The sequence below is a fragment of the Trichosurus vulpecula genome, chromosome 5 (genome assembly GCF_011100635.1).
Source record: "Trichosurus vulpecula isolate mTriVul1 chromosome 5, mTriVul1.pri, whole genome shotgun sequence".
NCBI lineage: Eukaryota > Metazoa > Chordata > Mammalia > Diprotodontia > Phalangeridae > Trichosurus > Trichosurus vulpecula.
Window position 1 is genome coordinate 87,453,844 of NC_050577.1, and position 21,999 is coordinate 87,475,842.

At 38.4% G+C, this 21,999-nt stretch overlaps 1 non-coding gene across 1 annotated transcript; it reads left to right on the forward strand.

The window, feature by feature from the left end:
- The first annotated feature begins 5,351 nt into the window (after window positions 1-5,351).
- On the forward strand, window positions 5,352-5,458 carry LOC118852531. Its single transcript, XR_005010603.1, has one exon. It is a non-coding gene; the product is annotated as a U6 spliceosomal RNA (small nuclear RNA).
- Window positions 5,459-21,999: the final 16,541 nt, after the last annotated feature.

A 21,999-nucleotide genomic window follows, 5' to 3' on the forward strand; every position in this document is an offset into this window, starting at 1 on the left:
GCTGACTGGGGTCAGGAGGACCTGAGTTTAAATACGGGCTCAGATACTTCCTATCTGTGTGATGCTGGTCAAGTTAGTTATGCTCTGTTTGCTTCAGTTTCATCATCTGTAAAATAGAGGTAATGATAGCAGCTACCTCCCAGAGTTGTTGGGAGTATCAGTGCCTGGAACATAGCATGTGCTATGGAAATGCTACTTCTTATTATTCTTATAACCTGAGTTCAAATTCAGCCTTAGATACTTACCTTGCAAAACTCACCTGCTTCATGCAAAAGAATGACATTGTAACAAATTTTTAATTTCCTCCAAATATATATTTCCTGAGAGACAGCCTAGTATGGATAGAATGCTGGACTTGGAGTCAGAAACACCCGAACTTAAATTCTGCCCCTGACACTGTGTCATTCTAGGTGAGTCATTTAACCTCTCTAAGCCTCTGTTTCTTAATCTGTAAAATTAATGGGCAGGACTATTATATGACTTCTAAGGTTCCTTCCAGCTCTTAAATCTATGATTTTTATATTTGTAACTCTTTCCCTAGAAAGGAGAAAAGGTTTTGTTTGTTAGGACAAAAGCTTCCTATCAATGTGTCCTAGGAGGATGATAGTGATCCCTAGGTTCTGAAGGCTGGACCAGCAAAGTTCAAGATGTGGCAGGTCCTACCAAGTTGGTGTAATATGTGCTGGCCAAGTTCTTAAGAACATGGACAACATTCTTGCTGTATCTTCTCAGTAAATATCTCTTTATAAGAAGCTAACAGACGTTCATTGGTTCCATTAATAGTGAAGCTCTAATCACTGGTCAATCGATGATATAGGGAAGATATTAGCTATAACTGGTGCTTGATATTGGGGAAAACACATGGGAATAGGGGTTAGAGCCAATAGTAATAGTAAAACCCCATTGCCCCTCAGGGGTACCCCTAGAGCCCTGAGGAAAGATCCTTCTGTGGACTTGATTTGCTAGTGAGAGTTGAGTTAGAGATCCAAAGAATTTATAAAGGCTATATTTGGAAAGACTTCAGAGATATGTCTTTGCTTTCTAAGGATCTGCCTAGCTAAGTATGGAGAAACTCATCACCACAGGGTTGGTTACTAGGTAGTGTTTTCTTAGTCCATGAGAATCCCTGAGACGAGTCATCCGGATGTTCATGGATTGATAGTGGATTCCTCCAACCTTTATTTACAGAGACATAAATGTATTTTTAAAAAAATCATCTATGTCTAATGATTTTGTCAAAAAGCAGTCCTGCTGCAGGAATGGAGTACACTGCCAGATAGTGTCTGTATTTGTCAATATGTCTATCACCAGAAGAGATAAAAAGTAAGTATATTAGGGAGGAGTCTATAGGGGTTAGAGCTAAAGAAGACCTTAGATGCTATCTTCATTTATCATATGAGGAAAGTGACTTGACCAAGGTCACACAGGGAGTAAACAAGAAAGGCAGCATTAGAATCTAGGTTCCCTGATTCCAGAGGTAGTGATCTTAGCGTGAGATGCCAGTGGAGCTTATTAGAGTGCCTGACCCATCTTTTCAATGACCTAACGTATTGGTCAATTAAAATTTAGGGAATGAAATTCTATTACTTAGGCTGATGATTTACTGATGTAGATTTTTTTTACAGGTGTACCAAATTACTTTTATTTCTAACTTCATCATCTGGCAGACAATCAATACCCCCAGCATATTTCTGACATTGGTTGATATTTTTGTTTTTAACAGAGACAGAAAAAGAATGAGTTTCTCTGGAAATGGGACTATATTAGTCTTTGTCTCTTTACACTTTCCTAAAGTATGACTTGTTTAACATTTAGGAGCTGTGCCTCTGACATCTGTTTTTTCTTTACTAACACCATTTGACCAATAATAAAAAACTGCACTATGGATTTTTTAAAAGGTGAATGTACTGAAGACTTTGATTTTGAATGTGAGGTCAAGAAAAAAATGTCAAGTAAAGATAATAAAACTAAAAGGGACTAAATCAATAACATTAGAGGACTAAGAATACCTAAACGGGATATTGGAGAAGTAACAAAATAAGTCAGAAGAATGTGAAAACAGAATTAGAATAATGGGAAAAGTATACAAGAACTCAAAGGACAGATAAGGAAAAGGACAGGAGAAAAGAAAGGACAATTTTGTTGGTGAATGAAATCAAAAGAGCAAATGTAATAAAATTATTGCCTCCAAAATCATGTCATTTGAAAGGGCAACAGGACGTTTGACAATGGAAAATTATTAATACAATCAATAGACACAATAAAGAGTTTAAAAATGACATACGCCATTAAACCAACACACTTAATCATCTGCAACCTGAAAATGATTCATCTCAGAACCCATCCCATCTTCCCCATGAAAATGTGAGTTCCTTGAGGGTAGGGACTATGATTTTGCTTTTGTTTGTAACCTCAGTACTTAATGTAACTTGGCACACAGAAAGTGCTTAATAAATGTTAGTTAATTGACTGATTGACCAGCCACAGATTTGTTTGCCCCCAAACTAATCTGTTCCATGTCTTATTATTCAGAGTTCGGTCATATGGCCGATTCATGTGACAAGCTAACTCATACCCAGGTTTTCATAAGTTGCAATAGTTTAATGTCACCCATCTCCAGCATTAGCTTCAATCTAGTATCCCAAGGTCCTTGTCTTTCCTTGAGGGTCAGGGTTTTCTCTTTCTCAGCTTCCTCATCAATTTGGGGGTACCTTTTGTGCTGCTTGCCCTAGGTAAAGATTGCAATGTTTGTCTTTAGTATAAAAAAATCCAAATGGTGTTTTTTCAGATCTCCTCCTGACTTCATTCCTTATTCTTCATTATTCTGCTTGTTGTACTGTTAGTTTCTAGAACAGGTACAATAGTTTTATATGAATGTACGAAAATATGTTTTGAGGTCAAATATAAATTATTTTAAATTATCCATCCATTACACTGTTCCCCTTCCTCCATTAGTAAAGACAATCAAGGGTCTGACAATATTTTATGTACAATGCAAAGTTGCTCCATTTTTTAAATACCCTTCACTCAACCTGGATTCTCTGCAATTTTTTTTTCTAAATGTTTATATGGATCATAGATTTACCAGATGACAGTACCAAAATGAAATTTGAGGAGTCATTAAGTCCATCTGGGATTCAGAAGTAAGTGAAGCAACATGCACTCATGATTTACCACACATCTATGATATTTGCTCATATTAAGTAGCATGGCTTCCACCTTCTATCTTGTCCTCTCACCTCAAGGTGAGCATAGGATCATAGATTAAGTGCTGGAAGGGACCTTATAAGTTATTGAGTCTGACCTTACTTCTTTTACAGATAAGGAAACTGAGGCCCAAGGAAGTTAAGCGACCTGCCTAGGACCACCCAGCTCATAAGTGTCTAAGGCAGGATTTGAACTCATGTTTTTGACTCCAAGTCTGAAGCTCCAAGTTGGCTTCCTAATGAGAAGGTGAGTAGAAACTGCCTATAATTCCAATAGCTCTAAACAAACTAGTTAGGTACCTGCTAAGCAGGTAATCGGAGGAGCACTGGGAACCTTCGTTTCTATCCTACCTTTGTGTGTGTGGTGATTTATCTATCTATGTCAACAATACCTGTTTTCTTTCTATCTTCTAGGATGTTATGAGGGAAAAAAGAAATCTTATGACCTAAATGACTTCTTCCTTCTCCTTAATGGGAACAATTTACTTTCTTCTTACCATCAGGATCAGGCATAATAATTTACAAGACATTAGCTGTTGGCAAGTTCTCTTGTTATTTTTCTTCCTAAGAGTAACAAGGTCATCACCTTCTCATTCCCATTTTGCAAATGGGTTCTGGGGGGTTGGTAAAATGAATTGAATGCGGGTTGAAATGAACTGATTGGGATAGGAAGTAAGGGTTTATTTACTTGTAAAATTTTTTACCACACATCGTGGAAAGAATTAGGAACTGGACTCAGATGATTTGTGGTTCAAATGACAATGATTGAGCCATATTACTTGAGGTATGTGGGTATCATGAATAGTTTAATAATCTAATTACTGCCAATCCTTGGGGGGAAATCGAGGTGAAGAAGTGTTTTTAGGTGTGGCATTCCCATTCTGGGAGAATACTCTTGGAATCTGGGGCTACAAGGCAAAATATGTTTTTAGCTGGAAGGGGAAGAGGTAAAACAGGGATAATTTTGGAAAGCCTTGGAATGTAAACCCTTAGAAACAAACTCACTCATTATCACTTCAGCTTGAAATATGGTAGTCTTTTCATTCAACTCAACAAATCCTGTATTGTTTGAGTGACTACAGTTGTAGCATAGTACTATGGACTATAGGAAATGTGTGATACACATAGTTCTTAAATGTGTGCCTCTCTACAGTTATGGTGATCTAAGTTGAAGCTTATTCCTTGCATAGAGGTTGTATTTGTGGGAAGGAATGAACTGGAGTCTTAGGAGTAGGACAGATAGTAGTCCTTCTAAGGATCCAACCTGCTAATTCAAATAGAAATTGGGGGGCTCTTGCTATTTCTTCTCTTCTTCCTCTTCATTCTCCCCTTTTTCTTCCTCTTGCTCCTCCTCCTCTTTTCTCTTCCTCTTTTTTCCCCCAAAAGAGGGACAATTTATTTTTTGTCCTGAGTGGGTTTCATTTTTGATATCTTGAAATGTGCCTTTGGAAAGAAAGGCTTTTAAAAGTCCATTGTGTTTAAGATGGAACTACTTGACTCCACCTTAAAACCCAAATCACTAATAATAGCCATTAATGGCAATAATGGAGATCATTTAAGTTAGTAGTACACAATTAGTTTTAGACTAACAGTACTTTTCAATAATATTATAAATTTAAATGAATCAAGGTTATACACAATATCCCTCCACAAATGTCATATACCAATACTTCAGAAATAAGGGAGCTGGTTAGAGAACTTGCATTACTGGGGAAGATGAGGAGTTTAGTGTTAATGTGTAGTTTTGGTGGGATGTCCAGTTGGAGATGTTTAGTATCAGCCAGGGTTCAGCAGGGATAAGAAAGAAGTCAGAGATATAGACTTGGGAATTAACTGAATAGAAATGCTGGTTGGAGCCATGAAATTAGCCTCATCATGATCTGAGGGAAAGGCAGAATGTCCAAAATAAGTACAGGGGGAGAAAGAGGAACCCTAGAAAGAGACAGAGAAAGCTCAATTAGAGTGTAATTCTAGAGGTTAGAATCCTCTTATTTGTGATAGGCACTCAACAAATGTTTTTAAAATTGAATTATAAGCTCTAAAAATCAGAATAATGCTATGTTTAAAAGCCAAGGGAGGAAAGAAAGAGTTTCAAGAAGGACAATGTGGCAAACAGCGCCAAATGCTACAGCTAAGTTAAGGCGAATGCTTACTTCAGCAGCACATATTCTAAAATTGGAACAATACAGAGAAGATGAGTATGGCCTCTCTTCAAGGATGACACGCAAATTCATGAAGTCTTCCATATTTTAAAATAAATTGTTAGGAAATGAAAAGAATAATTAAAGAAGAATACAACTGCTGAAAAATCTTAAGGACTGTGAGAACTGACAACAATTCTCTAAAGCTGGTGTTTACGAGGTCAACCTTTGGAAAAGCAATTTCAGTAGAAAAGTGGTTGTAGGCAACTAGATTGTAGGGGAGTAAGGAGAAATAAGTGGAAACAGAAGAAGGGAGTGCACACCACACATTTTTGAGAAATTATCTGTGAAAGGGACTAGGAAAACTATACAAGTATCTGGTGGTAGTAGTGGTCTGTAACAATCCAAGTGAAGAGTTTTTTTCCAATATGGAGCAGATATGCCCATACTTATAGGGAGAGGAAAAAGGAAGAAATTTAGGTGAAGGCACAGAAAAGAAAGGAATCAAGTGTGGGACTAAGGTCATGAAATGATTTTTACCTTGCCTTGGTGTCACTTCACAATATTACATTTATGGTCTGGTAGTCCCTTCATTAATTTGGACCCTGTGCCATCCACAATAGCTAATCTGTCTCCAAAAGTGGATTGGCTACTGAAGTCACTTTGCTCCTTCACTATTGGCAACTATCATTGGGCTGGTTCTATTTAGGCATTTATATGAGCATGTCAACAGGTCAAAAGAAATTAGAGAATGGACCTAGAGAAAATCCCCTAGAAACAGTGTTTGTGGCCATTCTGCCTTCCCTTCTTAGGTATCTTTTTAATGAGAATTCAATTTGTGTACCATTAACCTCCTGCCATAGAGTCATAATGAATGTAGATGGGGCTGATGGAAAATGTTGAGTTCAACTGTAGAAAATTTTTTAATGGGACTAATGAAATGGAGGCAGGTATAGCTTAGGGGATAGAAAGATGATCTAACAGTCAGGAAGAAGAAGACCTGGGTTCTGGGATCATAGATTTAGAGGTGGAAGGGACTTTGAGGTTTCCCATTCCAATCCACTTACTTTATAGATGGGGAAACTGAGACCCAGTGAGGTTAGATAATTTGTCCAAATTCACATGGGTAGTGAGTGGCAGAAGTGGGATTTGAACTCACATTCCATGAATCTAAGTTTAGTATTCTAAAGACTCTGTCTATTGCTTCCCTGGACAAGACATTTAACCACTCAATGGCCCAGGTAACTAATAAGACTATAAGCTATAACAGCTGCTGACTTTCATTGGCAGGAAGCAAGTTACCTTACCTGTAGTTCCTTGTGCTAATTAAATTAGGTCTGATAAAAAAAGAAAACAAAACAAAAAAAAAACACAAAAAATCCCAAACAAACCAGAACTGGAAAGGTGAACCAGCATATATTTCATGTTGGTGATATCTCCCATAAGGAAGTGAAACCTACAGAGCAATCATTTTATAATGAATCTGAGGCTTTTAGATGGAACTGATTACATTTAAGGAAATACCCTGGAGCTCAGGCCAGGGTGCTGTGCCTCATAAGTGACATGGTCTGATCATCAGGTTTCTTGATATTTCAGTAGGCCAAAGTTTAAAGTTTAGTTAAATCCCTTTGGACACAGTCCAATTGACAATTGAATTCTTCCTTCTCTCAAAGTGTTACGGCAGAATTCTAGTGTCATCTGATCTGGTTTTAATTATAGGTAGGAGAGGCAGTAATGTATCTCATATTATTTTAGGGGTGCCTAGAAAGACCTTTTGCCATAAATATGTTCCTCACTGAGTCACATGAAATGTAACCTTTAGAATAGGGGTTCATAAACTTTTTTGGTGACATATACATACTGCTTTGGCAGTCTGGTAAAGCCTACGGACTCTTTCTCAGAATAGTGTTTTTAAACACATAAAATAAAATACATAGAATTACAAAGGAAACCAATTGTGTTGAAATACAATTATCAAGATAAAAAACCCACAAAGTTCGTAGACTCCAGATTAAGAACCTTTGTTTTAGATATTCATTTCTTTGGGGTTACCTGTTGGAAATGAAAATAATTTTGGCAGGGGTGATGTATTAAATCAGTGGTATCAAACTCAGATAGAAAGGAACTCTGCTCCTGCAGCATATTGACTTAGAAAACCATAAATTAACATTATCTATGTTGTATTTTTATTTATTTTGTTAAACTTTTCCTGATTATATTTTAATCTGGTTTGGGCCTCTTGCAGTTGAGTTTGATATCTCTGTATTACATCCTTATCAACTTAGTGTAAATTACTTTATCAGGTCATATTTATTTATAAGGGCAGCATAAGGTATCAGACATTTGGAGAGAAGAGGAGACTCTGAAAGGAGAGAAAATATTGAAAAGAGGACATTACAGATATGAGTTAGTCAGTCAACATAGTGGGCATAGTGACATGTATATTGCAGAAAGGAAAACTGTATAATCAGAATATCAAATGGTCTGCATATTGAAATCTTTCACTTTTCTTCTAATTCTGCTCCCCCCACCCCCCACACCAAATCCTGACAAGGGAATCTCAGGGTCCAAGAGCTGGAAATAACCTTTGGGATCATAATGTCCCAACTTTTCATTTTACATATGAGGAAAGCGACACCCAGAGAAAGGAAGTAGCTTGCCCAACGTCATTCAGTTCATGATGGCATATTGAGGCATGAATGTGGGTAATTTTTTTTAATTAAAGAAAGGAAGAATACTTATCATAGGTTGTTGAGCAGCTCTTAAGGAGGCTAGAGGGTGTAATTGGACCACAAAAGTCCAAGGCAAAGAAGAATGGCAGGATGTGACAAGAAACTTAAAGTGATCTGGCTCTCTTTCAAAGCCTTTAAAACATGTGTAAAAAACATCCCTGCCTGGTGGTTCAGGAGCAGGTAGGGTAGGTTAAGCCAAATACACAGAATGCAAAGTCAATATATTAAAGTTTGTGTTAATGTGTAACTATCCCTGGTACAAGTCCTTGCAAGGGATTGCAGGTCCTAGCCAAGTATGAATATGACACTATGTTTGTTACTTACTTACCAGGATTAATATTCAAGGTTTCGGATTCCTGCCAGAAGAACACATGAGTAAAAGAGGAGAGAATTCCTGGTGCCCAACCATGTGGAAAAAAATTTGTACACACATATAAATATATATATATATGTATATATAATATATGTATGTATATGTATACAATATGTATATGTATATGCGTGTATATATGCATATGTACATATATGTGTTATATATACGTATATAGGTCTGACAAACTGAAAACAAATTCAAACTGAGTGAGGATATAAGGGATGATAAAAAGGACAGATGGACCAATCAAATTAACGTTATACCTGCAGATATGTAAACAAGAATGGTTTTTCTTAAGGGGCCAGGCCTTTTACCCACTAATTGAAGGAGAAGACTATCCCTTAAGGGGGTGTCAAGGGGACTAAGGGAAAAAGAACATGCCTAATAAGATAGTTGATTTGCATGAGAGTATAGAAAATACCAGTCTGTAGGGAAAGAAGAGAAACATTTATCTACAGAGTGGTAATAGATTGAATGGAAGAACCATAACCCTTAATAAAATCATAGAATCATAGTGATGTTAGAGGTGAAGGAACCTTGGCAGTTATATTCCAACTCCATCAATTTACAGAGGAAGAAACTGAAGATGAAGGGAATTAAGGTGAATTGTCCAAGATCATATGGGATTTGAAAAAAGCTCCTCTGGCCACAGCTTTTTCTATTACACTATGGTAGTCTCTTCCCCTTATTTTACAAGGTCTGTGTATATGGGAAAACTGAGTCTCAGAGATGAAGTGACTTGGTAAAAGTCATATAGACAATAACCAGCAGAACTGGGTTTTGAACACAGAAAGACCATAATACTCCAGATGAGGTCTGATTAGGGTAGAGAGAGCATAGTGGAGCCATCACCTCCCTATTTCTGGAAGCTATGCTTTTCTTAATGTAGGTTTTTTTTTCGGCTGCTGCATCACACTGCTTGCAATCCCCTGAAGCCCCAAGATCTTTTTCAGAACAACGGCTATCTAATCATGTCTCTTCTTTTACTTCCGAATGTGATTTTTGTGTGTGTGTGTGTAGAAGTCTTTATTCTTATCTCTTTTGAATTCCAAATGTTCTGCCAAGATTTTTTGGATCCTGACTCTGTTATCCAGTATATCAGCTTAGTGACATATGGAAGAAAAGGAGAGTAATCTCCCCCTGAGATTACCTCCCATTTACACTACATACCACACACACACATATAATACACGCATATACATATATGCACACACACATGTATATGTTCTGTATACATAGGTGTATGTATATATAAGTGGATATATATTCATAAATACGTATGTATATATATATATATATATATATATCCAATCTTGTAGGTTCATACTTATTCATATGTTGCCTCCCCTATTAGAATGTGAACTCCCTGAAAGCAGAGATTGTTTTTGCCTTTCTTTATATCTCTGTTTTTTAGCATATAGTGCCTGGCATTTAAATGCTTGTTGACTGATAGAAAAGACAGGAAGTAGCCTCTAGATAGAATGATGCTCAGATGAAATTTTCTTATAATATATTAATGTATTATTAGCCCAGCCACACTAGGGCAGAGCACATTGCTGGTAAGAGCATGGTGCTAACAAAGTCAAAATTTGGGAGGTTTTTTTCTCTGTATATATATGATCACTTAACATATTAAAAAATGGAAACATGTCCCCTTTCCCCTTCCCTACCCCCAACAGATCATGTTGGGTCTCCAAAGTGCAGTATTTCATCTATTAGCACTATGGGTATGTGGTCAGAACAGCTGCTTGGTGGCTCTATACCTGGGCAAGCCACCAGGTGGTTCTCTAATCTTGCTATGTCTGCTCATTCAAGAGAGCACACATGAATATGCCCTGTCACTCTAGCCTTAAGTTACCAGCTCATTCATACTATATATACGTATACATATACATACACAAACACATACACACACACACACACACACACACACACACACACACATATATATATATATATATATGTATATATATGGAGAGAGAGAGAGAGAGAGAGAGAGAGAGAGAGAGAGAGAGAGAGAGATAGCACCAACCAAACTTTGTACAATCCTTAGTGTCTTCTAGGTCTTTATGCTTAAAGTTTAAGGGTGTATTGATATTCTAATAGTTCATGATTCTCTTTCAGCTTATACCTCTCCCCAATAGATCCTAATCTCTTCACTTTCTTCCTTAATGTATCCCTAAAGACCACATTCAATTGTCATACAGGCTAAATTTTATTTACTGTGCTGAAAGTGAAAAGAGCACTCCCTGACTGTCAGCTCTTGTAGTAATTACACTTAACTTCTAGCTGGCTGCCAAGCAGATCTATTCAGCTTATTATGCTGGTAAGCTATTCAGTACTTTAACAGTCTAGGACCCGAGGTGGGTACCTAGACATGCTCATGTGGTCAATTTCTTTCTCCAGGTCACTTTACGCATCCTTGTGTGGCTAATATAGCTATAAGTCTGAGGTTGAATGAGGTGATTAGTACATCTAAAGACAAGCACAGGGAATCACTAACCTCTTTTGCCATTTCCCCCCACCTTTGGCAGCCTATATAATCAATTTCCTGTGTCTTGCCCTGGTGTCATAGACTTGCAATAGAAATTCCAGGCAAAAATAATGATTCCTAGAAGAATGAGACACAAAGTGTATATACCTGCCCCATAAAAGTCCTACCAGACTGTGAAAGAATTATTAAGTAAATTAAGGGTGGAGTCAAACATAAAAGATAAAATAATTTCAATCATATTAAAAAAAAGATTTTGCATAAACAAAATCAATGCAACTATGATAAGAAGGGGAGCAACTGATTGTGGAAATTTGCATAGAATATCTTTGAATGGGTTTGATCTTTAAGATATAGTGGGAGCTACTGTAGCACAAATATACAGGGTATCCCTAAAGTCTGGACACATAGGCAAAAATGTATATTTTGAAATATTTGGAATATTAACAGACCTTAGCCCTCTTGACTTCTTTTTCTGGGGTATGCTAAAGGAGAAGAATCACAGATGCAACACACTTGATTGAATGCATAAAATTGATGGCAATGTGGAGTTCTTTGCATCAAGTTCATGTGAATCTTGCAAAGTGCATCAACCTTTGCATCACAAATGATGGAAATCATATTGGAGATGTTATTTGTTAATATTCCAATTAAATAAAATGTCGTTGAAAATTTCATTCATTTCATTTCTTGAAAATATGCATTTTTGCCTATGTGTCTAGACTTTAGGAACACCCTGTATAGCACTCCAAGCTATTTCTCAAGAGTTAAGTAGTCAAAGGTTATGAGCAAACAATTCTTAAATGCAGAATTATAAGTCTAGCAGTCACATGAACAATTGCTCCAAATAACTAAGTTATGCTTCATACCTGACAAACTAGGAAAAGTTACAAATGATCAGAACAGTCAATTTTGAAGGGCTCTCATGGGCATTCTCATATACTGTGGGCTGTATACTGGTCCAATTATTTTGGAATACAATTTGGAATTAAGCTAAGAAAGACTAAAATATCCATAGCTTTAGAGCCAGCTAGGTGGCACAATGTGGCCTTAGCCATTTATTAGCTGTGTGGCCCAGGAAAAGTCACTTAACCACTGTATACCTCAGTTCCATCATTTATTAAATGCTGATAATAATAGCACCTCCTAGCAAAAAATGAGAAAATATTTTAAAAGTGATTTTCAAACCCTGAAGTGCTATAAAAAATGTTAGCTATAGCTAACCTTGGGCAAATCACAAGCCTCTCAGGGGCCCAGGCAAGTCTAAACCTTTAAGTTGAAGGACAGTTAACTATCTGCATTAGTAGAATGAATTTCCTAAAACCATGAAATTAATGGTTTAGGACAAAAAGAAGTGTGTGTGTGTGTGATGGCAGTGTGTGTGTGTGATGGCGATGGCAGTATGTGTGTGTGATGGCAATGTGTGTGTGTGTGTGTGTGTGTGTGTGTGTGTGTGTGTGTGTAAGTGGTATAAGGTTGGGGACTTCCTTCTTAGGTCCTGAGAAAGATTTGGGATGGACATAGGATATATCAAGTATAAGAGTTTGAGAGGAGGCAGAACACTATTACTCTATTTTTTATCTATCTGTTCTCACTTTATTTCTTTTCCCCCTCCCCAGCTAAAATCAACCAAGATGGTATCAAGTTGTTCATAACAGTTGTGGTTGAGGGAACAAGAGAATGGTGATTGGAGGTAAACTTTCTCCACCTAAAATAGCTTTCACTGTCTTACAATCTGTTGTTGCTGTTGTTGTTCGATTGTTTCAGTTATGTCTGACTCTTCGTGACCCCATTTAGGGTTTTCTTGGCAAAGATACTGGAGAAATTTGCCATTTCCTTCTCCAACTCATTTTACAGATGAGGAAACTGAAGCACATAGGGTTAAATGACTTGCCAAGGGTCACACAGCTAGTAAGTGTTTGAGGTCAGATTTGAATACACAAAAATGAGCCTTCGTCACCCCAGGCCCAGTGCACCACCTAGCTACACCTTAGTTGGAAGCCCCTGTCTAAAGTAGCAAAGTTACCTTGAGAAGGAGAAGGAAGGGCTATGAGAGGTAGAGGAAGAAAGAATGAAGATCCATTAGAAGACCTAGGAGCCACTGGATGCCTTATGAGTCTTCTGTTTGATTTAGAGCCCAAAGGTTGGCTTAAGACCTCTCACTTTTGTGTGCAATCACATAAATAGTAGGATGGCACTATATTATGATATTTTATAGCATAGATACATCCTTCATATATAATTAGAGTCAGTTTATGTTCCCTCAAATATTACAGCTTTGTTCAATATAAGCCAGACATAACACGGTTAACCTCTAAAGGTGGATTTTGTCCTATCCCGCCTAGACACTTGTGTTAAAAATGGGTTTCACACATTAGATTCATCAGCTACCTGCTCAGGACTGGCAGCTGAGTAGGACTACACACAAACATCTACTCTCTGGGGAAGGAGGGGGGAAGGAAACACCAACAATGACAGCACTGGTTACCTGATACTCTTCTTCACAGTTAGTTTGAATAGATAAAGCCACAAGTTCCTTTGTGTTGAGAGTAAAGCATTCAGTCCTCATCTCTAAGGTACTTGACTTGTCGCCAAACCTGCACACCCACTGGGAAAATGGTCCTACCCCTGCAGCAAAACAGATTCCCCTCCCCCCTTTTTATTCTCCTTTTGGATAAATTATCATGATTTATGGTAGTGGAATTAAAAATATAGAAATGACATTCTGGGGCATAGAAATGATAGGCATGAGTTGGCCTGATCCAAATTTCCTCTTTTTAGTAGTAAATAAGAGAGTTATTTCACACTGGATGTATTGACCTTGCTTGTATTTCAGATGATTAGGTTGTATCCCAAATGCCACTGGTTTCATGTTCACTAAATCACTAAATGAGAGGCAGTGTGTTAGAGTGGACAGAAAGACAGCCTCAGGGTCAAGAAGACCCAGGCTTAAGTCCCTGCTCTGACACATACTAGCTATGTGACCCTGGACAAATCACTTTAACCTCTCAGTCCCCTAGCAGCTAAGCCTATGAGTTGCAGTAGAGTGGTTGATCTGTATTTGTAGAGGGAGCTTTCGCCCTAGGGAATTCCTTATGCCTATGAAATTAGAGGTCCAGGTCATCTCTACCCTCCCTAAAAAGAACATGTAAAGCTTTTGACCAAAAACTTAGAAGGGTAATTTCCCCATAGGACCCAAATTGATGAGGGTCTAAGCTGAAAATTATGAATATATTGGCAGAAGTAATATGAGGCTATGTGATCCATTCCTTTGCCACCATAATTCTCAATTCTATTAATTCAATTTAATTCTTAGTATGCTAAGAACTGGCTATGTGCAAGGTATGGATAATTCAGACACACACAAAAAACCAATGAAACAGCCCCTGCCCACAAGGAGTTTACATTTTATTGGGGTAGAGTATGCAAGTCATTCAGATAAATAAATACAAGGCATTTTGAGGTGGAATCAGGGAAGGTGGTAAGTTGAACTTGAAGGAAAAGATAGCTTCTGAAAGGCAGAGCTGGGGAGAGAATCCATTCTAGGCATAGAGGGATAGGCTCCAGGAGTGGGGAACCTGTATCCTTGAGGCCATATGTGGTCCTCTAGGTCCTCAAGTATGGCCTTTAGGCCAGAGGTTTCCTACCTTGGGATAACCTCTTCAAAGGCTCCTAGAGGAGATGGAATACAGAGTCTGGGAAACAGCTAGGAGGCCAGTTTTTCTGGAACATAGAATTCATGAGTGGAAAGGATATGACATGCCTGAAAAGACACATTGGACTCAGATTTTGGAGGTATTTAAATGTAAAGTTGAGGAAGTTTGGTTATGAATATTGAGGCAATAGGGAGCCACTGAAGACTTTTGAGCAGGGCAATTGTACCATCTTTTCTGTGCCTTTTGAAGATTTTAATGGCTATGTGGAAGATGGATTGCATAACATAGAGACAGAAAGCAGAGAGACCAATTGGGAGGAAATTATAATAATCCAGAAGAAAAGTAATCATGGCCTAGGCTAGGGTAGTGGCCTTTTAAGTAGAGATAAGGGAATGAATATGAGGAGTGATGGAAGTGATATCAATAGGACATTGCAGCTGAATTTCCTCTAGGATTTTTCCTTAAACCTCCTGAAGTTTGCCCTTGGAGAGGTTAAGCCTAGTGTAGAAGAAAGAACACTGGATTTCTGACCTGAAGACCCTGTGTGAGCCTGCCAAATCTCTTTATCTTCCTGAGTCTCAGTTTCCTCTATAAAATGAGAAGGATGGGTTAGATGACCTTAATGTCCCTTCTGGCACTAATAATTGGTCATTCTATTTCTCAAAGTGTTGGAGAAGTTAAGAAATGAAGCTCTTACCTATCAGCTTAATGCATTACATCAGTTGGCAGAAAAAAAGTTAGTATTGATTGTGGTTATTGATTATACAGGGAGAAAAAAACAGAAAAAATAAAACTGGATATGTAGAAGCTTATGTGGGTGAAAAACAGAAATTGGACCCTTCCTTTTTTTTTTTACATCAAGACTGATTACTGTAACTCCATAATGTTGTTGTTGCTGTTCAGTCATTTTAGTCATTTCTGACTCTTCATGACCTCATTTGGGGTTTTCTTGGCAAAGACACTGGAGGGGTTTGCAATTCCTTTCTCTGGCTCATTTTACAGATGAGGAAACTGAGGCAAACAGGATTGAGTGAATTGCCTAGGGTCATGCAGCTAATAAGTGTCTGAGGCTGGATTTGACTTCAGGAAGATGAGTCTTCCTGACTTGAGGCCTACACTCTAATCCACTGTGCCACCTAGCTGCCCCTATCTCTGTAATACCATGCCCTATTCAGTCCTCTTTTATGCCTTCTGATGAGTCAATCTTTCTTCTTGAAGATAAGTTTGGTTGAAAATTTGAGATGAAATTTCTTTTTGGTGTGGTGACCAAATCCTGGAGCATCCTTGTTAGCTTATTTATGTATATTATGGATCTGTGTTTCTTTGCCATAAAGGAGCAGACATTTGTTGAGTTGGACTTTTTTTTAAACCTTAAAGACTTTTGGCGGGGCTTAGGGAAAAGGTAAGAATGGATAGAGTAGGTTTGGGCAATGGATAGTCATTAGGATGCTGATATACAGCTGAGAAGATATACATGAAAATATAGCAAGGGTAGAAGGCCCACCACATTGAAATGCACATCTTCGTAGTGATGCTTGGTTTAAAATTGTTAGTCTTCCTTGTGGGCTTGCTGCTGTTTTAGCTAAAACAAAACAAAAGAAAACAAAAACCAGGAAAACTAATGCACTTAGGAGTTACATGTATGACACAGAAATTCTATGTGTGTGTGTGTGCGCGCAAGCGCACACACGCGTGTATGTGTATTTCCTTCCTGTGCAGCACTCACCAAATTTTCCCACCAAGTGATCTGTTGTTAACGTGCAGGAAATCCCAGTCAATGCTCATTATTTGGTGAAAGAGTGACAGCAGACACCGCAGTGCTCCTTAGCAAGCATCCACCTGCTCCCGTGGTGTCTTTTTAAAGCGAGTTCAGCTTACCTCTGCTCCTCTTAGTTTTCCTTTGCTTAATTGCAGGTGATGATTCAAAAAAAGCCTTCACCTGTTTTTGTGGAGCTTTCATCTTTCGCAGACAAAGCAGGCTGAGGCTTGGGCCTTGATCTGTGGCGTGCTTAGGGCCTTGGGTATTAAAGGGGTTGGATCACCCTCAGGCTTTTAAGGATTTTTTGGGTTAAATTGATGAGCATGTATAATAAATTGAAGCTTTGTTGTTTGGCAGAATTTTTTCACCCTCAGTATTTGTTATTCTTTTATCAGTTAAGAGACCTGGGAGTACCTTACCTTCCTCTCCTACTTCTCATCCAAGTGAATGATGCTGTCAAAATGAAACTTCTTAGGTTTACCTTGGAAGTTAGAATTGGTTGGGATAGGTTTTGATATTAAAAGAACAAAAACACACACACCAGCATCCTAACTACCTTTTAAAAATGAACACTAGGCACTGATGCCCAAGAATCTAATTTTTCAAGGCTTAGCAAGTTGCTTGACAAACATATAACCGTGCTGGGGTGGTGTCCAATCACCTGCTCCATGGACAGGGTTCATATCCTTTCAAACAGAAATGCTATATCAGGTCAGCTTGGATCTAGAGGAACTTAATGTGGAGAAATGATTATTAGAAATTGCATTGGCCTTGTGAAACACTTAAAGTCAGAACAGTTAGAGATGCATGGCACCTAATCAATCACATCTGAATATCTAACTTCAGATAAGTTTTCTTGGTAATGGAGACTTTATAGGTTAAAATAAGGTTGTTTTTGCTTCTGTTTCTTTAGGCAGAAAGGTAAGCATGTAGTTTTTTGATATTTTGTGTGATATGTAAGATTATTTAAGCTGCTTTTGTAGAATTTCTAGCTTTTAAGGAAAAACAAACCGAATAAATTATTAGAAACTTGGATTTTTTTTTTACATTCCAGTAGGCCAGCTGTTATTTCAGGGGCCTGTGAAAATACTGCCTGAATATACAGGGAGATTGGAGTAGTCTTTTCTCTTTAGATTGAGACTGTAGTGCGGGTTGTGTTTGTGCTTGTCAAAATGCATGATTCCCTTTGTACGCTTCTTTGTAAATAAAACAGAAGGCAGCATTCTTCCCCTTTTCCTTCTTTCTGCATTTTCATTTGATACAACATGAAGCCTAATTATATCACTTGGAAGTAATATGAAAAAGTTGTGCTCTTTTACTCCATTGGGTTTAATAAGTTTGGATGTATTCCAGTTACAAAGCATTAATCACACTTAAACTCACGTCTTGATAGTTCATCCACCCTGAGTATTCATGTCAGAGACATAAAACAATCCCCTTTAATGCCCACAGTACTCTTTAAACTGAGCTCTTGCCATGGTGTGTTAATAAAACTTGCTTTGTACTGAGGGGCTGGGGGTGGGGATTTTTGTGTTATGTAAAGTGTTTCGGAGGTGAGTTTTTCTTTCCTGTACTTTCTAAACCAAGTTTTAAAGGCTTTGCAGAATTATATGAAAACTTATGCAACAAGGTAAGCACAGACTAAGAAGGCATTAGTCACACCTTGGCAGAATGTCCAAGAGTTTGGTATACATCAAAGGGATGGAGAGAAATGTGGTCCTTGCAATCCCACAAGCACTCCTTTATCTTGGTATTTCCATTTGATGATGACAATGAAATTGGACACTTGTATTTGTCTATTTTTCAGCACGTGGATGTACTGTATGTTGACCTTACAACTTATTTTTCTGGAGAGTGGGGCTGGAGGGGACTAAACAAGGAGCAATGCTTTCCATCATCCGAGGTTTCGTCTGCTCCTCAGATTTATTTTGCTGGATTGACCCAAAATACTGGGAAGGATTGTCCCCAAGGGCAGACAAGCATACACTTTTTTTTCCCCTGTGGCAAAAGGACTTTAAAGAAAAGAATAGATTTGTGTTTTTGTGTCATGAAAGTCATAGTATCATAGAATTAGGGAATTTAGAAATCATCTTGTTCAACCCTCTCGTTTTAGAGATGAAGATATAGGCCCAGAGAAGCTAAGTGACCTACCTGTTATCACATAGTTCTGAATTGAATGACCTTATTGTGCCACAGACCCAGCAGCAGCATCTAGACTGCTGGTATAGCGGTCTTTCCATGTTACCACCTACACTTCTGGGGACATGTGGCCCTTGACCTCAAAGAATGTAATTACAGACAGGGAATCAAGTTTAATACACATGAAACCCTTGTCACCCAGCATAAGATGCTATGTGACCAAGTGCTAAGTGGCGTGGTATGAGCTATACTCTATGTCCTACAGACATTCGGAGGAGGGAGTGACAATGGGCACTGAAGAATACTGGAAAATGGTATTTCTTCATGTTTGAGGTCACATTTTGCAGTGGAGTCTGAGCCTTGTCCTGAGAGACTCTTTCTGGAATCACTTCAGGAATTCCAGAATTAGATTGGGATCTCATGCTATGAGTGAGTACAACACTGATGTGTGTGGGGGAGTCTCTCCTAGGGAATATGTGTGAGAATGAATTTTTTTTACCTGAGGGAATTTGTGTCAGATGGATTTTTTTACTTCTACTTGGCTGTGTAGTAATAATAGCAATAAGTAGTCATTTATATAGCATTTTAAATTTGCAAAGTACTTTATAAATATTATCTTATCTGATCCTCGTAACAAGTCTAAAAGGTAGGGACCGTTATTATCCTCATTTTACTGATGAGGAAAATGAGTCACAGAAAAATTAAGAGACTTGCCCAGGGTTGCACAGCTAGTAAGTGTCCAAGGCCAGATTTGAACTCAAGTCTCCTTGACTCCAAGTCCAATGCTCTGTGCTATTAGGCGTGTGAAGATGGAGTCTTGTATTTGGAATATCTGTCCCCTCTCAAAGCAAAGGGTAGGGACACAGTCGTTATAACAATAGAGATGATTAGCCAGCTGTGAAGTTGTTTTTGCTCTTGCTCACTGCTATCCAGGCTGAATTGTAGGCTGTCCTGTAGGAATGGGCCCAGATGCGTACAGGGTCTCCTTGCATTAATGACATACATATGCCACTTTGGTGCTTGTTCAGGTTACTATTTTTCACTTTTTGGAATGATGGTTAATTAGGCTAGTCTACAAATTGGGTAGAAGCTGCGTAATGCCCAAAGGCTAGGGTTATATGCTTAGGTATTCTATTTACACACACACACTCACACACACACACACACACACACACACACCCACCCCAAAACAAATCTTTGGTGTTGGGTTATGTCAGGTCAACATCCCAAGGCCTAGAATTTTCATTATGACCCCTAGTATTTTAAACATCCATTGATACCAAAATGGGAACATATATGTGTGTGTGTGTGTGTGTGTGTGTGTGTGTGTGTGTGTGTGTGTGTGTGTATGTATGTATATATATATGTATGTATGTATGTATGTATACATACATATGTTTCTTGATAGGCTTGCAAAATGCAATGAAGGTTCTCTTGACTTCTCAGTGGTACTACTCTTTAATTGCCAGTATTTACATAATGCTTTAAGATTTGCAAAAAACTTCACATATATTATCTTGCTTAATCCTTACAACAAACCTGGGAGGTAGGTGCCATTATTATTCCCATTTTACAGATGAAGAAACTGAGGCAGAGGCTAAGTAACTTGCCCAGGATCACACAGCCAAAAAGTGTTTAAGGCTGGATTTGAACACAGTTCTTCCTGATTCCAGCTCCAACATTCTATTCACTAAGCTACTTAGCTATACCAAATACTGTGATTTCACTCATGCCAATTAGTGTGATGCTGAAGACTACTGGGGGCCCCTGAATCTAGGCAAAAGAGGCAGGGAGGAACAAAATGGGGAAAGGGGACATAAGGTGAAAGCCCATTCTGTATTGTCCTATGACACTTGTAAGAATCATTACAAACCATACTTTGTGAGAGACCAGTCAAGATGGCAGAATAGGAGGAAGTAGTAGAACTCAGATCTCTGATACAACTACTCCAAGAAGACCTAGGGGGAAAAAAACTCCAGACTGAGTTCTGGTCAGGAAGTTCAAAGAAAAATCACAATGAGTCATTTTTCCTAGCCCAGATCACCATAGAGAGATGAAGTTCTTTGGACACCAGGGACTGGCTTGAGCCAGAGGGCACTCACATGTGGAGCCTTCCAGAATGGGAACTGAGCTAATCCTGGATCCAGCAAAAGGGGACTAGATGTGGTGCAGGGAGCAGGAATCTATGCTAAATTGAAGCTCTATTGTTCATACCCACAGATCGGATGTAGACCAAGGAGGACACCTATGCTTACAGGAAGAGGACTAGCACAAAAAGTGGTTGTGGGCTTGAGGCTGTGTTCTGGGCAAGGAAGAGGAACAGAAGCAGGAAGAAGCTATGGAAGCCTGATCCTGGATCAGAATCTCATGTTCAGTTTCTAGCCAGATCTGAAACCTATAGCTGAATAACCAGGGCAGGTCATTCAAACTAAAATGGTATTCTGTTGTTTAGAACATGAAAAGAATTCCAAATTGCTGATGATAGCTAGGGCTAGTAGCTGCAGCTACTGGACCTCCAACCACAGGCAAATCTGCAGTGCCATTTCTCAGACTCAAATCCAGATCAGGAGCTTGCAAAGCCTGGACCAGTATGGCAACAATCAGACTTCAATCTGGATTAGACAGCTTTGGTTGCACTGAAAGTTTACAGGTGCACACTTGGAAAATCCTTGGAGATCCACACTTGGAGATCCTGGAAAAATGTAGTATTCAAAATCCAGAGAAATCAGCAGTGAGACCCAAAACAATATAAAATAGCACCAAGCAAGGCTCAGATATTCTTTCTAGAAGTTTACAGAACCTTGCTCTTATCCAAAGTACCAAGTCAGGAAGTAAGGCTAAAAGAATGAGTAAACAAAAGAAGAATCTTGTCATGAACTATTATGGTGACAGGGATATCCAAGATACTGATTCAGTGTAAGAGAATGACTCCAAAACATCTATAAGCAAAATCTCAAAGAAAACTTAGCTTGAACTCAATTCACCTATAATTCTTGTATGTAATGAAGCAAGGGTTAAAAAATGTTAAAATAATTTTGCAACTGAAATGAAAGCACTAGAAAAAAAGAACTGGAAAATCAGAGCTATGGAAGAAAGACTTGGAAGAAGAATTAACAGCTTAATACAAGTACAAAACCTTATCCAAGCAACACACTCCTTGAAAATTAGAACAAACCAAACAGAAGTTAGTGACTCTATGTGACAACAAGAAATTAAAACAAAGGCAAAAAAGGAAACCCCAACAAAATGCAAGGAGAGAGAATTTATGAATATTTGGAGAGAGAGAGAGAGAGAGAGGAGTGCCTGGACATTATATTTCAAGAATCATGAAAGAAAACTGTCTAGATCTCTAAATCTCTAGATCAGAGGGCAAAGTAAAAATAGAAAGAGTCCATTAGTCACCTTCTGAAAGAAAACCCAAAGTAAAACTCTAAATAGGGGTTCCCAAACTTATTTGGCCTACTGCCCCCCTAAAAAAATTCTCAGCACCCTCTTGGAAACC